Source organism: Chamaea fasciata, unplaced genomic scaffold (assembly GCF_029207755.1).
Source record: "Chamaea fasciata isolate MVZ Bird 193981 ecotype frontalis unplaced genomic scaffold, bChaFas1.0.hap1 SCAF_1, whole genome shotgun sequence".
In the NCBI taxonomy this organism is placed as follows: Eukaryota; Metazoa; Chordata; class Aves; order Passeriformes; family Sylviidae; genus Chamaea; species Chamaea fasciata.
Genome location: NW_027094086.1, coordinates 33,525,335 through 33,536,471, shown reverse-complemented (window position 1 = coordinate 33,536,471; position 11,137 = coordinate 33,525,335).

The window sequence follows — 11,137 nt, the reverse complement described above, 5'->3', positions numbered from 1 at the left end:
ATATGAAATATTATTTTGCAATAAATTCCTCCCCAAAACCACTGGGGAGTGAAAATGGGAATAAGAGACTGAAATTGTTGAAATTTGTGTTCTCTTAACTGAATAGCGAGATATTTGAATAGGAAAGCATTATTCCATTGTATAGTATGAGCAAATATGCTTATTCACAGGGGTAACAGCCAATCCAAGTATTTCCAGCTGATATCAGGAAACATTCAAATTTATCTAAAATACATAGCTACTGTTATGTGTTGCGAAGAATGGCTGGAGATCAAGAATTAAAATACCTTGAACACAGGGCATACAATGTCATTTAATCCCAGGCAAAAAAAGGAAATGTGCTCTCTGGGACTTTTCCACCCCACCTTCTTGTTCAAAGTGTTTGTTACATTCAAGGTGCAAATGTCCTTGAAAGAGAAAAATAAACAGAGCATAAAGGTGATATTTTAGGAGCAAACTGCATCTACATATGTCCGTGCTTTCCAGGAACTTGCAGCTGCTATTTTTCCCTCCGTAGTGACTGTGGCTTGTCTCTGTCTTACAAGAAAACTAGACCCATCCCTACAGGAGTTTCCCTTCAAGCAGCCTCCCCACCCTCCCCCATCCTTAAGGAACCATAATTCAAGCTTAAATACTTTGGAAAGAAATTCATTTTCCTGCAGCATAGGAAGACTGATGCACAAACATTAGAGCAATCTAATTTTAGATCATTCAGACAATACGCTGGATCCTTACGCGCATTTATTTAAGGCTATTTATAGTCCTCCAGACACTGCTGGAAGTATAGTCATCCATTGTGGAGCTATTCTGCTGCGCTCCAGTTTGGAAGGGAGGAAGGGAGGGAGGGAGGGATGCAGGAGGCAATCAAGAGTCTGATTGTTCTGGGGAACGCAGGTATAGAGGTGTTGGATGAAATGTTCATTTGCAGGCTGAACGGAGATCAAAAGTTCTGGCCGCTTAGCAACACTGCTGCTGCCAAGAACTGTAGGGGCACTGGAGAACTTGGAAGTCCCAAACTGCACCAAATTACAGGCCTAGAGACAAGTGCTGCTCATAGCTGCAGGCACGGAAAAGGGACCACGTGCCAAGTAGGGGGGAAAAAAACCTCGAAAAAGTTCTTAGTCCTCTGGGGACATTTTTGGAGTAGGATAAATGGCTATACTGTACCTCAGAGCCTGAGTGCTGGAGTCAGCATCTCCCTCAAAGGCATGTGACTTCCAGAACAAAGTTCTTCTTTTTGCTGTAGGCACTTGCAAGTTCATCTGAGCACTGGCACCCCACAGTCTCTAGGTCTTGGTTATTAGAATGCCTTTCAAATCCCAGCCTTCTTCAGTTCTTCCTTTTAGTTCATCTTTTAAAAAAAAAAAAAAAAAACCACAACCAAAAAAGCCAACACATCTTCTAAGTTCAGATGAATTTTAACAACACATTAGGGCAACATTTCTAATGCACACATCTAGTGACTGAACTGTAATCCATGCCTCATGATGTCACAAAAGCCTTTGGACCATCAGCTCCGGTTCTCCTGCTGTAAGATTAGAACATACTTCTTCTCCAGTTTGCCCTGCCTGATATACAGATCATTTTTTATCATATCTAGAGGCAAGTCCTGGGGTCTCTAGCTACTCTAGAGCAGATGTGCTATTTTAACTCACAGTGTCATTCAGATGTCCAGGTCAAAGGACTCCCACTTGAAAATATGGACAATCCAAAGCACTACACCACATCTTGTTTTCATCACAGTATGTCTTGAGCAGGAAAATCTGCTTTAGAAATTATCGGTGATTTTTGACAACCTTCTCCATGGATCTGGCCATACAGAACTCAAAGTCTTACTGTTTTCCTATAGAACAGCCACTGCAAGGCACAGCAGATAAAGTACATTTGTAGGTCACAGATCCTTAAGTCAGTGTCCTAGTATCTGTGCGAGCTAAATATGATCCACTATTTAAAGAGGAGCAGGTAGTAAGTTTAAAATCACTATTCCAAGGCTCATAAAAAGACTGAGATCTTTGCTCTCAAATCTAAATCTGCTTTTGGAAACATTAGCCAGCTGATGTTGGAGTGATCAAACCTTACTGCTTGGGACTGCAAAAGATAGTTCCTCACTCGAAGAAAACAACTTTGTGTTTTATGAAATTGCCGTGGACAAAGATGAGTGACTAGTAAAATGGGAAAAGGACAAAACATTTCCTTAAACTAACATATTATGGCAGTTCTGTCTTGAAGATTTTTGTTTCTAAAAATTATGTATTGTAGATTAGTTATGACCCTTTAAGAAGTAGCTGATCTCTAAAGAAATCCAAGCTACTACCAGCAATGAGGGAAGGCCAGCAGTGCTCTTGACGAAAGGGGTCAATTGATTATACTGCCTTCTTTCAAGACCTCATGTTCCGAGATCTTTGAAACATCCAGTGCTTGCTACTGAAACATTTCAGAACTAAGGTATTAAAGCCAGCTTCACTTGCATATAATTGGTACTTTCAAAGAGTATTTTTCCAAAGCATATGAAAAAATGTTTTGATAGAATCAACCAGAGCAATAACAGACAACAACCACTGCGCAGGGACTACACTACAAACAAAACCAGTAGACCACTAGAGTGAGCACGGCCGAGGAAGACCAGGTTGCATTTAAAATGAAGGCTTTCACTTTGTGTTGGCAAGTCACTGTTTATTTTCCTTGTGAGGAACTATTGTATCCCTAATCAATAAATATGCCAGCATTCTAGGAATATAGTTATGCAACTCAACTGACACATAGACACCTGTAGATAAGATTGGATGGCATCCAGAGGGACCTGGACAAATTTGAGAAGTGGGCCCATGGGAGTTACAAGAAGTTCAACAAGACCAAATGCAAAGTGCTGCCCATGGGTCGGGGCAACAGCTGGTCTCAATACAGATCAAGAGCAGTCCTGCTGAGAAGGAGTTGTAGGAGCTGGTAGATGAGAGGCTGGACATGACCCAGCCATGTGTACTCACAGCCCAAAAAGCCGGAAATGTCCTGGGCTGCATCCAACGCAGTGTGGGCAGCAGGGCCAGGGAGGGGATTCTACCCCTCCTCTCTGCCCTGCTCTGGTGAGACCCCACCTGCAGTGCTGCATCCAGCTCTGAGGTCCTCAGCACAGATAGGATATCAACCTGTTGCAGTGAGTCCAGGAGGCCACCAAGATGATTAGAGGGATTCTTTGAAGAGGAAAGGCTGAAAGAAATGGGATTGTTCAGCCTGGAAAACAGACAGCTTAGGGGTGACCTAAATGGGGCCTTCGAAACCTGAAGGGAGTCTATGAGAAAGCTGGGGAGGGACTTAAAACAAGAGCATGTAGTGACAGGACAAGTAGAGATGGATTCAAAAAGAAAAGCAGATTAGATATTAGAATTTTTTTTTTTTTTTTTTTTCTGAGAGGGTGCTGAGATTGCCCAGAGAAGTTTGTGGATGCCCCATCTCTGGAAGTGTTCAAGAGTAGGCTAGGGGGCGCTCTGCGCAACCTGGGCTAGTAGAAGGTGTCCCTGCCCATGGCATGGGGGTTGGATCTTTAAGGTCCCTTCCAGTCCAAATCATTCTATGATGTGAAGGATATATCAGAAAAAAGAGGTTCAAAACAGAAAAAAATTAAATCTAGAAGTGAATGAACTGTTAAGATATATTTCCCAATAAACTTAACATGCAAGGTCAAAAATTAAGCATTTAGGTGAACTAGAAAAGGTACATAAAAGCACAGATAATCTCATGTACAAAACAATTTCTGCACAAGAAAATACTAAATGGAGAGGGAAACCTCAGGCTTGAAAAAGACAGGTCTATAAAATAAAGCCTAATATGAGAGCAATGAAGAGGGAATGATTATTCCCTACTTGAGACTCACACAAGGAAATCATCAGGTTTAAAGCACAAGCCACAGGAAATATTTTTTCCAAACAAGGCATAGTTAAATTGTGTAACTTACTGAGTATTGTGGATGCCAAGTATTTAAATGGGTTCAAGAGGGATTGCAGAAATGCATGTAGAATACTTCTATTGGTGGCTATAAAAAAATTAAAAGGAAAAAAAAACCCTACAGTTTTGATGTACCAGATGCTTCAGAAGCCTGTAAAGTGATAACTGCCAGAAACCAGGGGGATGAAACATGAGGACACTTCTCACAGTTTTACATCCCTTCCCTAAAGGGCCATGAGTGCCAGACACTGGAGCACATGGTCTTCTGGGTTTGTCCAGGATAGCAGCAGCTCTTTGCAGAGAAGCCTTACAGCAGTGGAGATGAGAAGTCTGCTGGACTTCCCTGTAAGAGGAACCTCCAGGGTTAATCATAGTTTTTCTGGCCTTCACTGCAGCTCATTCTCATGACTTCACTGACTTGTGGGGCAGAGAAGGGGAATAGGGGAGAGTGAGAGAGCAGAAGCAGAGTGCCAAGAGAACTATGGCACCATTTGTGTTGCCTCTAAAAACGACACCATTTCCTCTACCTTCTAAAAAATTTTCCTCCAGAAAGCTTCTGAGAGTTTTCTTGATAACACAGACAGTTTACAATGTCTGAACATTTATTTTTTTTTTTAATGGCATGCAATGAACAAAATTTAAATACCAGTGCCAAGAATTAAAATGATTTACATCACTCTCTCCAGGGTGGGGCATATTCTATTCTCTACTCAGAGGCTCCTAATGTTCCCCATGCTGCTAAACTGTGTTTATCACTATAAATTAAAAGGTTTCCTTTTCAAATCTCTGAAGTTCTTGAAGCAGAGCAGGCTTAGTTGTAGGAAACAGGGGGCATGTATTCAAGTCCTGAGGGAATCAACTGCTTCCAGCGCAATCTCAGCTCCTGGCTCCTGCTGCATTCCTGCAGGTCTCAGCGCAGCCATTCATTTCCAAAGCAATAGCCAGAGCAAGAGGAGAATGCTTGATGTTGTACCTTCTCAGTGTAAGCGTTGCAAGTTTTTGGACCTGTTTTCCACTGCATTTCCATGGATGTGGAGCCCCACAAATTGACGTTTCACACACTGTCTGTCCCAGAGGGCAGCGTGGCAACGCCAAGCCACTGATTAGGCCAGTCAGACACTCAACCTGTCGCCATCAGTTTAATGAATTACAAAACAAGGCACATTCATAGTTCATAGCATGATTCAGATAGTTTGCCATTACTTAACAGGGCTACCCAAATCCAGATGTTTAGGAAGATTTTGCCCAGACTCCACGAAAGTCCCAGGAAATTCCTGAAGGAGAGCCATATTTCTTATTATTTTTTCAGAGATAGATTTCAGAGATTTCCATCAGAGAAAACAATCCTATCAGGACCCAGAACAGCTAGAGCCAATGCAGGATGGGTTTTATTTTATTTATTTATTTATTTATTTATTTATTTTTTCTGGGCAGACTAGGGTAAAACTACCCCAAAGACAACTACAAAAATTAGTGGACTACATTGTTTTCCAATGTCACACCAAAACATTTTTTTTTTCTGTATAAAAGAGGGAATATGTTAAAGAAAAAACCACTTCCTTATTATTGAAAAAAAAAAATCTATAGGCTGCAACTTCTAACTTGTATTTTTTGGAGAAGTTGTTTTAACTACTATGGGCTAAGTTTTCATACAGCTCCTGCAGCATCTAAAGGGAGATGTCCACAAGCAAAGCTCCCATTGAAAAAGCATCTCCCATTGGCAGATAAAAACCAGAAATTTCAGTGCAGGAAACAATTTCATAAGCCTTTCTAACAAATAACTTCATTTTGAAAGCACTAAAAATTGGGGAAAATAGAGAGAGCAGGTTTTCTGTATTTTCTCCCACCCCAAGGATTCAGCCAAAAAAGCAGCATCTGCCACAGCACTGTGTACTTGCCTACAAAACCGATCTCAGACAGCAGATGTAATCTGAGGTTTACTTTGCACTCTCAGTGCTGCTTTTCATCTAAGGTGTTGCACTTTTGGGCTAAGATAAAAGCTTTAATACTGGATGCCTACATCCTGTTCTCTCAACCAGAAGTGAGGAAGTAGATTCTCGCCAAATTAGGACACCTTCCAAGCCCTGCACAATATAACACAGGTTTTATTACAATGCCAAAACTACAAGGAGACTGGTCTAATTTAATTCAATGCTCTGTTTTCTGAGTTACAGCAGAGATGCTTCTTAAGACATCAAGACATTTTCATTGAAAATGCAGCAAAAAAGTGGGCCTTTGGAGATAGTCTTGCTGGCTGCCAGTCACCCAGAGCCAAACGCAGCTGTCACAGACTTTGGTGGCCTCTAGTGGCTGTTTTGTCCACATCCCAAACTCATCACATGATTTGACTCCCAAGAGTCCATCTGCGCCACTTCCCATCTGTACTTGCTGGATCACTCCAAACCTGGCAACAGAGTGAGACGATGATACTGAGAGGTGCAGTAGGGGAAAGACAAAGTAGGAGTAGTTACAATCATCTTAGACGCCATGTACCCATCCAGATCTACCTGTCCTCACCACCTACAGTAGATTTCCTGTCACCTGACAGGTATAAACAGTGGCAAGTAGCTCTGGTTCTTGCAATTATGTGTTTTTCATTGATTTTCTAACACAATTTCTTTTTAAGCCACAGCTTAAGCTATGATGTCGAACACTGAAGAACAAGACGTGTCTTCATGAAAGACTAATCTTCACTTAACATTATCTTTCAATTAGTTTGAGGATTTAGAAGTTACAAATGCAGGTTTTTAAGAATGAAATATTTAAGCTCAACAGTTCTTCAAAAGCAACAATCTGACGTGTCTTGAAGTGAATACAGAGCTCATGGGATCCCCTCTACCATGTATCAAATCAAACCTAATGGAAAGTAACATTCAAGGTAAAAGTTTTCTAAAAGCAGTCTAACTTTGCCTACGTTGGGCACAGTTGTCAGATCCCACCGCATTGCCAAATCACCAACAGAACAGTGTGGAGGCTCCAGTTCAGATTGGATGAAATTTTGCTCTTCTTTATCAGTGAAGCTGAAGTCTACAAAGGCATTAAAAGCTGTTCAACTAAAGGGAGAGGAGACACCAGAAAAGCAAGCTCCCAGGCTGCACCAGACACTGCCCAGTAGAGCTCTTGGTGTTCTCAAAGTTCATGGTTGCTCTCTCAAACTGGAAAGTGCTACTCAAAGGACATAAAATGCTGCACAAACATTACAGCAAACAAGGCCCCTTCCCAAGAGGTAGGTTCGAAAGCTGACAGGTTTGAAAATCAGTCCTGAACTCCTGATAATTTTGTGCAAGTCCCAGCTCCAGCCCTAGTTACAAGCCATTCTTCCTCAGACTAAGCAGATTTCCTGTCTCTGGTGTTCACTCGTTCAAGTGAATATCCCCAAACAAAACACCGTATTTGCCTTTGAGCAGTATCTCCCTGATGCTGCTGGACTGTAAGCAAGGCCAGAAGCAATTTACATGCTTCCATTTTTGTAACAGACTATTCAAGCACAGTTTTAATTTGATACTCTTTATTATGATATCCAGGAAAACAATAACAAGGTGATTGCTTATTACAGCTTCCACAGACTGGGGCTCCAGACCTCAATGTCCTGGGTACACACACGCGCACGCACACACACACACACGCACAAAAGACAACCCTTGCCACAAGAACTTACAATCTACACAAACGAAACAAAGATAATGATTAATCAAGAAACAAAGAGGAGGAATCACCTGCATGAGAACATGAGTTAAGTTTTGGCTTGATTTCTAGCCTGGAGTTCAAGAGTTGAAATTCCTACCGTTACAGTATTCTTATTACCATGGGCTGAATGTTTATCTGTTGATTACAATGCAAGATACAGCCTTCAACTTCAAAACAAATATAAGGAGACACAAAGCTCTAGACCATAATATTTCAAGTGGTACACAGTCTAGAGATTCAGAGATCTTAGGTGCCCAGTTTCCTAAATGAGAAAGGCAGTGAGAGTGAACTGCAATATGCAAAGCAAAACCATCAAGGAATATCAACTTCTATTAAACCAGACTGACTAACATATTCTTTTTCAATTCAGTTTACCAAATTGCCTAACACTCTTGTGTGTGGCATGAAGAAGTAACAACTGTGTTGTGCTGAACGACAGTGCCTGACCTTTAATGTTAACCACAATAAATACGGACAAAGAATGAGTACTGAAACGCTACTGAATTATAAAGCTATACTTTAGCTGCTCTGATTCTGCAAAAAATTTCAAACATCAAAAGAAGATAATGGAGTTGTCATTTCTGGCACTCATATCACAGGCTTGCCATCCTTGAGCCGGATAAAACTAAAGTATCTGCAGAAACCTAAAATAAAAGTGACAGGACACATAGAAAGAGATCAAGAGCAAGTGTATTGGATTCAAAACTAGGCCGTAAGCTTTTTTTTTTTTAAACCAGAAATAAGAGTTGTTGCCTTTTGAATTGGCAACATCAAAAGAGCTTCTTTAAAGGCAGAAAAGCAGTCAGCCTACAGCTGTTGCAGCCCAGCACTCCTCACCCATTGCTCACCAGGGGGAATGGACAATGGCTGATGCCAACAGCAGTCCCATTTCACCCACAACAGCACTTGCTATGTGGATGTGAGCTATATCCAAGTCGTTTTGCAATTTGTTCATCCAAAAGAGTTTCAGTTCCCATTAAGGATGTTCTGATGACACTCAACATATTGATGTGCTTATTTCTTTTGCACATCTGATCCAGAAACACTCCAGCACTGATCCTATTTTAGTTCTGCAGAGCACACAAAATTCTTCATTGTGTACAGATTTAGGGTTATCAGATCCAAAACTGAATAGTTCAGGGAGCAGTGTGAAGAGGGGATACTCACCAGACATCCACCACAACAACTTACAGTATATAAAACAACCCCACCAACAAACTGACAAGCATGGGCTAATCCAGAGCTCTAAAGATAATCCACAGCTCACGATGTAAGAAATTCAAATATGATGAACAGATGATAGCTGACGTCAGTCCTTTGAAGTCTTTTTCTTTTTAAAGGATTTTCTATATATTCCTCAAGCCTTCATTTTGTAGGACGTTTTCATACCCTGCACCAGAAATAACCTAAATATTTGCATAACAAGATTCAGGCATTAAACCACAGCCCCCCCTTCCAGATACCATCTCTGTATGCAGGCTTTCACCAGCCTGTAAATTTTAAAAACATCACCACTGTCTCTACTTTGTGTTCAAGTCCCCTTCAATACTGACATTTTCCAGAGAGAACAATTAGGACAGCAATGATCACCACTGCATAGGGAGCCTATTGAAACTGCCAATCTCCAACATTTACAACACAGGCCCAAAGGGCTGAGTCACAAATGGAACCAAACCCAAGTATGACCTAGGAATCAGCTGGTGAACTTCCTGCAAACAGGAAAACAAAACCAAACAATCCTCCCCTCCATGTACCAAGACACGGGTACAGTGCAATTCTTGCAAAGCTCTCTGGAAGACGTCCTCCAGTAGAAAAAGAGTTGATGTGGACAAAAAAACCCAAAAAACAAACAAACAAACAAAAAACAAAAACCCAAACAAAAAAAAAAACACCAAAAAAAAACCCGCCCCAAAAAAACAACAAACCCAAAAACCAAAAAAAACACCCCTCACACCAAAAAAAACCCAGTTTCCTGGCTGTTAAGGTAAGTATTGCTGTTTGCTCGATCCAGGACAATCTACATTTTCAAAATCCCTATTTCTACACTGCCGGTATTCTTGCACTGCTTGGAAACCCTGATGACAGATAAAAGGTATCTCAGTACAGTAGTAAACCACAATGAGTATTTCTCCTTCGCCCACAAGATCTGAAAAAAAATCCATTAATACTCAATGGATTTTGACACGGAGGAACTACCAGAGAGGCCAGGTCCCTTCCGGTACTGGAGACTGGAAGCCTTTAAAGATCTCCCATGCTGTAATCTAGTGTAATTTTTAGGCAACATGCTGTTGAAAGTAGCAGCTGCCTTAGAACTTGATTGATCTTTACCCTGCAACTTTTCTTCTTGCTTATACATAATTACTTGTAAAACCCTGGGGTTACTATCAGGCAACTAACTCAATGGAAAAAACCCAAACATGCTTGTTTTCAGGTGCATCAGCTCCCTGGTCTTGCTCACCATGCAACCAGAAAGGCTTGTGCTAAGGCAAGGGACAGAACCACAATTCTGGCAACAACGTAAATTACTTTCCATGGCTATGGAAATCCTCCCTTCCCTTTCACATCAAGTTTTGCCCCCAGCAAAATCAACTCAGGTGCAGTCAGTCAGGAATCTTCAAAGAACAAAGGACTGCAGATGTATATTGACCCTTTTCACAGAAGTCAAATTACCTGTACCAGAGGACCACACTGCTTATTACGATTCTTGGTACTACAGCTCTACAAACACAACTAAAATTTTCAAAGAAAAAGAATATTTAGAAAAAGTACCAAATGCTTACAAATAACTGCTGGTTTTCTAAATGCATTATCCCAACATACATAATTTACCCTCAGCATAACCTAAAGTTAGAAGAAATAGCCTATGCATTTTCTCTGCTCAGCAAATTCCTTCACCATTCTTAAGTCTGGGTATGGGATCACCAGAAAAACAGTATTTCCAAAGAGTATTTTCACATTCATGAATGATTCACACAGGGGAAATCTGTCTTTGCAACCAGTCAAGGAAAAAGTGTCCAGATGAAAACTAACACCCTGAAAATTTATTTCAGCTGCTCTGCACTCCTTGTTTGTACTTTGAAATTAAATATAATCACTCTAAAAGTAAAATACTGGTTTTGAGAGAATATCCTGGCACACAAAACAAACACATATTTGGGGGTCAAAAAAGGCTTGAAATCATCTCTTGTTAAATCTTGACAAGTTTTGAGAAAATGGGGCAAAGAGAAAGAGGTTTAAGAAAAAAACCCAAATCCAACAAACCCTGTCTGTGTAATTATTCAATTCAAATCCATCTAAATGGATAAAGCTTTCTCTTTGTGGGACCTGGAAATTGACGGGGATAAATTAAGTACTGCCTATTTTATTTGGCATAGGATATAATAATGAACTCTGCAGTAATTTCCATTTCTAATTTTCTTGATGCCATAATTAAGAAAACGTGATTAGATAACTAATCTTCTTCCATCTTACTGAATCCCAGATTATAAGCAAAGAGCCAAAAATGCAATAA